Below are 5828 nucleotides of genomic sequence, written 5' to 3' on the forward strand. Positions count from 1 at the left end.
GGGAAGAAAGGGTTCTTTGAATAAGCAAAATGTTTGGGTGCCAAAACAATATGTGGGCTGCAAAACCTTTATTTAGAAACTGCAGTGTAGTAGCTATTCAAACATGAATGTTATGTCATATTTAGAGATGAAACTGGACTGCATTGTGCGTAGCATGAAAGTGATTTTTATATATTTTTTTCAAGGCACCTAAGGACACTTTTAAATCAATGAGGCCAGACACAAGAACAAAAATACTAGTTTCCCCCTGATTGAGGCAGTTAAAGGGTAACATCATTTTTTGTTTGTTTTTAAAGGTCCCATGACATGGTGCTCTTTGGATGATTTTATATAGACCTTAGTGGTCCCCTAATACTGTATCTGAAGTCTCTTTTATATAGACCTTAGTGGTCCCCATATATGTATCTGAAGTCTCTTTTATATAGACCTTAGTGGTCCCCTAATACTGTATCTGAAGTCTCTTTTATATAGACCTTAGTGGTCCCTAATACTGTATCTGAAGTCTCTTTATATAGACCTTAGTGGTCCCTAAACTGTATCTGAGTCTCTTTATAGACCTAGTGGTCCTAATACTGTATCTGAAGTCTCTTATATAGACTAGTGTCCGTATAACTGCTGTATACATATATATATATATATATATATATATATATACACACAGCAGTTGGCGCGGTTGTAATATTGATTCTAAAACGATTTGATTGATTTCAAAACGATCCGCCAATACAGGTCTACATGTGGTCGATAACAAATCATCGACATGGAGTGTCCAAAATGGTATTAAAGCATTCCATTGGACAGCACATGTCTCTATAATTTCCAAATACAAATTCAAAAAATGCAATATTTTATTTTCCATGACCCAGGTGCTCAAGGGTCGCTGCTGCACCAGATTCAGTTTCCCATGTCTCTGCCCAATCCCCAAAGGACTGATGACGGATTATTTTGGGAACTGAGTCTGTGTACCACACCGGGGCGAGGATTAGGATTAAAGTGTAGATGCACAGTGATTGAAGTATGTCTGCCGATGTCTCACCACGCCACAGCTATATGCTAAATAACGCACAGCTCCAGTCCCAGAATAGCTCGGGCCTCGAGCGTTTATGGAGTCGAGGCGTGGGACCTTTCCGTTGCTTGCCAGTGACACTTTGTGATATGTTGTGCAGAAACATCTTAAGCTTCTCCTCGAAATATGTAGTTGTTTTTGTTGTATAGCTTCAAATTGTATATGTAAATGCATCCGTACCGTGCATTTGTCATGATTTTGTTGAAAGTAAATTGGAAGCGGAGTTTTTGCAGAGAGCTACACAGCCAAACTTCATCCTTTTGATTAAAGAGAACAGAAGTGGATGTGACATGTTCATTTGTTCTACTCCGAATGTAGTACAGCATCTCTTCAAATGGAGTCATGAATCTAAGATACAAGGCTTTCAAAAAACCTGTTAATTTGCTTTGAAATAAACATAATGTATTGACACATTTCCGTTAAAGAAGGAAATTGGTGCCCTAACACGGGTTAAACCGTTTTACGACTCACAGGAACTCTACTTTCCCTGAGGGGAGGGCACAGCGAACTGTAGTCTACCTGACAATAAAGTTCCTGCTCTTTGTTCATTAAAAAGTTTCTAGTGAAAGGACAAGGTCTTTTTTCCCAAAGGGGACGGCGAGAGCCTCCAGATCTATGTGACACTACAGCTCATTAAAAACTCTGACAGTCCCACTGCCGTTTTATTACCGGACATTTTCTGTCTCCGAACTGCACCAGCCTGCCATGTTAAGGTAGTAAGAATGTGTGTAAATGTGGGTTTGTGAGAGTAATGAGGGATGGGAGAGGGAGAATGAGTAACAGTGAACGAGAGAAACAGAGATGGTCTAACGGGGCCTTTGTGAACTCTGATTAATTCAACCTTAGCTTCATTTGTTTCCCGTTCTGCAACCTATCAGAACGTGACTGCCCTTAAAAACGTGAAGCCCCAAGGCAATGAGTCCCGCCCTCATGGGATTAATTTGAACAAGAAAGGTAACCTTTTCCTGAACTGACATATTTTGTTTTTATAGTTTCGATTTTTAAAGTACAATTTATTTTCAGTGTTTAATTGTTGCAGTTTCACCATCACTGGACTGCTTCTTTTCAAGTTGTCCAGTATGGTTCTTACTAGTGCTGTCGATTAAACGGGTTATTAACGGCGTTAACGCAAACTCATTTTAACAACATAAATTCTTTTATCGCAAAATGTTCTTTTTGGCCTAGCAAACTTTGTAGTTTTTTTTCAAATGGTAATGTTAGAAAAACTACAACACCACACCGGATCTAGCTCGACCGGAACCAAAACCACAGGCACACCGCGCTCACGCCGTTTGGGCTTTGGAGCCGGCCAAAGAGTAGTAACGTTACGTTTTGAGTGGATGGCGAGTGCGAGACGCCAAAATGGACGTCAATAAGATTCTGAATGGAAAGTTTTACTTTTTAAAAGTTGCCAAATGTTCCATTGCCAAACCAAAGTGATCTGTGTGTCTGGTCAAACTGAGCTATCATCGCAGCACGTCCAGTCTGAAATACCACTTGATGGACAAGCACACAGCTGATGCAAAGTATTTTTTTCACCCTTTCATTGATGGACAGTGTTACACTGTGTGAGAGCTTATTTGCTCCAAGTGAGAATGTTACGTGTTAAATTGAAAAAAAACAGTAGGCTACATGACAATTTTCACAAAACATTTTCACAACGTAAGCCAATTCACTTTGCTATGTTGATAAGAGCGTTAGATGAGAAAAAATAATAATGGGAGAATAAGAAATCAAAGGACATTTAGAATAGATAAAAAGTGTGCGGTTAATTGCGAGTTAACCATGACATCAATGCAATTAATGGCGAATAAATATTTAATCGTTTGACAGGACTACTTCTTACCTAAAGTAAATACCAAAGCCTTGCCATCAGCTGTCAGTGTAAAATACACACACACACACAAACACACTTGATGCTTTTGTGCATGGGAGTGAGTCATCTACACAACGTACACAAAAAGTGATGAATTTCATCACTTTTTCTTCACATTCAAGCCATTATGTCCCTGTTATTTATATTTTATTTCTGCCCTTAATTGTGCTATAAATAGCCACAGCAGTGCGTAATGACAGCTGCTCTGGTGCTTTTTGAGAACCACAATGAGATTTATAGAAGAGAACCAGATGTTGGCAAAACATTATGAATCTGACTAAAAGTATGCTTATGCATCTGTATATAGATATATGTATGTATTTGTCTTTGTACATGTATACAGTGGTATGCATCTGGCCGCTGATGTGTCCCACAGAAGAAGTAGTCAAGTCACAGTAACCAGGATGTGGCCTACCGATCCAGGGAGTGAATGTGAGAGCAGCTTTTTTGTGTTGAGTGGGCAGGTGTGGGAAACAGGACAATGGTGTCCAACTTGCGTCATATGCCACAGGTGTGTGTTACGCTAAAAGCAGTATCATGTTTATAGATTTTTTTGCCCCTTGGTAGTGGTGGGTAAAAGCTGAAAACACAAAATTGACAACATTGAACATTTGGTCAACATATGATGTGCAAATGGACTGCATTTGTGTACCGCTTTCAAAGTCCTCACGTCTACTCAAAGAGCTTTAACAGAGTACAGGAACCATTTATCTGTCACACACATCCACATCACTGGTGACTGAGGCTGCCATTAAAGGTGCCACCTGCTCATCAGATAAACACTCACACATCAATGGCGTAGCATCTGGAGCAATTCAGGGTTTGGTTTCTTGCCTCAGGACAGTCTGACATGGTCTTCTACCGCTCTACCTCCTGAGCCACAGCTGCCACTTATTAAACCCAAACACAATTCTAATGTTGTCTTCTTTTAGTTGCGATTATAGATAAATATGTGGCTGCATAACGCTCCAATATGTTCCCCGGCTTGTCTACCTGTGTCTGTCTGAGATGGTTTATTAGCGCTTTCTTTTTTCTGGCGATTGATCAGAGCGGAGAGGCTTTACCACACAGTTAAGCTGTTGCAATTTGTAAATCCAAAACAACAAGCTGAAAGATGCTTAAACTCTTCATAGTAGAATTTAATCTATATCGACGATGTTTCACTTGAAGGATTGTTCAGGTGCCACCAGAAATGTTGCAGAATGTCTCTATTTTCAGCCGGATGCCCCTCTCCTTCCTCGGTCTTTGTGTTGTAATTCTCTGGTGAAATTATGAGGACTATGGTTAACTCCTCTGCAGGGTAAATTGAGACAGCTAGCTAGACTATGAAGGTAAATATGGTGCAAGATGTGACAGCGCGTAGATGCAATTTGAACACTTGCAGAATATGATTTGAGAGCTTGTACAACTAAAATTGAACTTGTAGATGTGAGGACTTCTGGAATATGATTTGAGAGCTATTGCAACACTTTTTGCGATACATTTGGTGCAAAACTAATTTGTACCTGTGGTCTGTGGAGCTCTGAGCCAACAGGATGGCCGGGGGACAGCAAGGTTTCTATCTTCAGATGAGGGACAACTCTGTCCGGCTTATTTATGTAGCATGAAACCTAGTGTTAGCTAACTAGCAGCCAGCCCGCTTTTAAATACTGTAAATACCTTTTAATTATCTCAACTACTTATAACAGTCCAACTGAAACGCTGGTGGTGAGCTCCAGGTCCTGCAGCCGCGGACGGACCACCGTCAGTGGGGCTCGGCCAGCGTGGAAACATCGCTAGAAAGCTCAGCTGCCGATCTCGACCCGGAGCTCCAGACCAGCGGCACAACCCCCCTGGAGCCCACCCCCAGTGTTGGTGGAATAGCAAGCTAGCATTAAAGAACTAACCCCGGTTATAAATAAATACATTTTAGTTATCCTAACACTTTTAACAGTCCAACTGAAACAATGCCGGTGAACTCCAGGTCCTGCAGCCGCAGCCGGACCGCCATCAGTGGCGTAGTTTGCTGAAGTTTGAAACTGCACACTACAGTAGGCTTTATGCCAATGGTGTTTTCAAATAAAAAAAAACGTTTGCACAAAGAAAATCGACATGACATTGATGCCATTAATCGCGATTGAATACTTTAATCGTTTGAGAGCATGTAAAACAGACTGATAGCGTGGAGTCACCTCCAGCACATATCTGCAGGAACCAATTTCTCCTTTATCCATGGCAGGTGAAAAAGGTTCTTTGGCAGCGCTCCGTGATAGCGCTTAGAGAGGGGAGCCTTGACATGGATCCCCAGCTGCTTCCTATCCAGATCCACCCTGCAAACTCTCATCAAACAAGACAAATTGCTGCTTAGGGCGGAGGGAGAAGGTCAGAGAGGAAAAGAGCGGTGGAAGTTTGAGTTGCGTAACACGGGAGGGAGAGGGAGTGTGAGAAGCAGAGAGAAGAGCATTCTTAACAATGAAGTATGAAATTGAAACGTGAAGGGAAAGAGCGGAGGGAACATCCTAAAGACTGACAGATAGTAAAGAAGTGGGGCTGTCTATTAAGCCCTGTCCTGGAGCGCTGCTGAGAATAGTGTGCAACAGCTCATTAACTTCCATCATGCCTAGCTGTTTTCTGCTTATGAGAGGAGACCGTGCAAGTCAGTACCAGCTTCCAAGGCACTCCGCTTTCTCTTGCTGGTTGTTCCTGTTATTTTGAGATGTGAGTGAGAGACTCTGACTGATGTAATAACAGATACAGGGAGACACTGATGGAGAGAGAGATGCATTGTTATCTGAGCACCAAACTAAGGACTCAGTAATTTCTTCAACGTTCTCCTGAGCACTCAGAATAAAAAAGGTCCAACACATTCTCACTCCCAGCGCGTCAAAAAACTGCGCTTGGGGGGGG

This window comes from Etheostoma spectabile, chromosome 12, assembly GCF_008692095.1.
Source record: "Etheostoma spectabile isolate EspeVRDwgs_2016 chromosome 12, UIUC_Espe_1.0, whole genome shotgun sequence".
Lineage (NCBI taxonomy): Eukaryota > Metazoa > Chordata > Actinopteri > Perciformes > Percidae > Etheostoma > Etheostoma spectabile.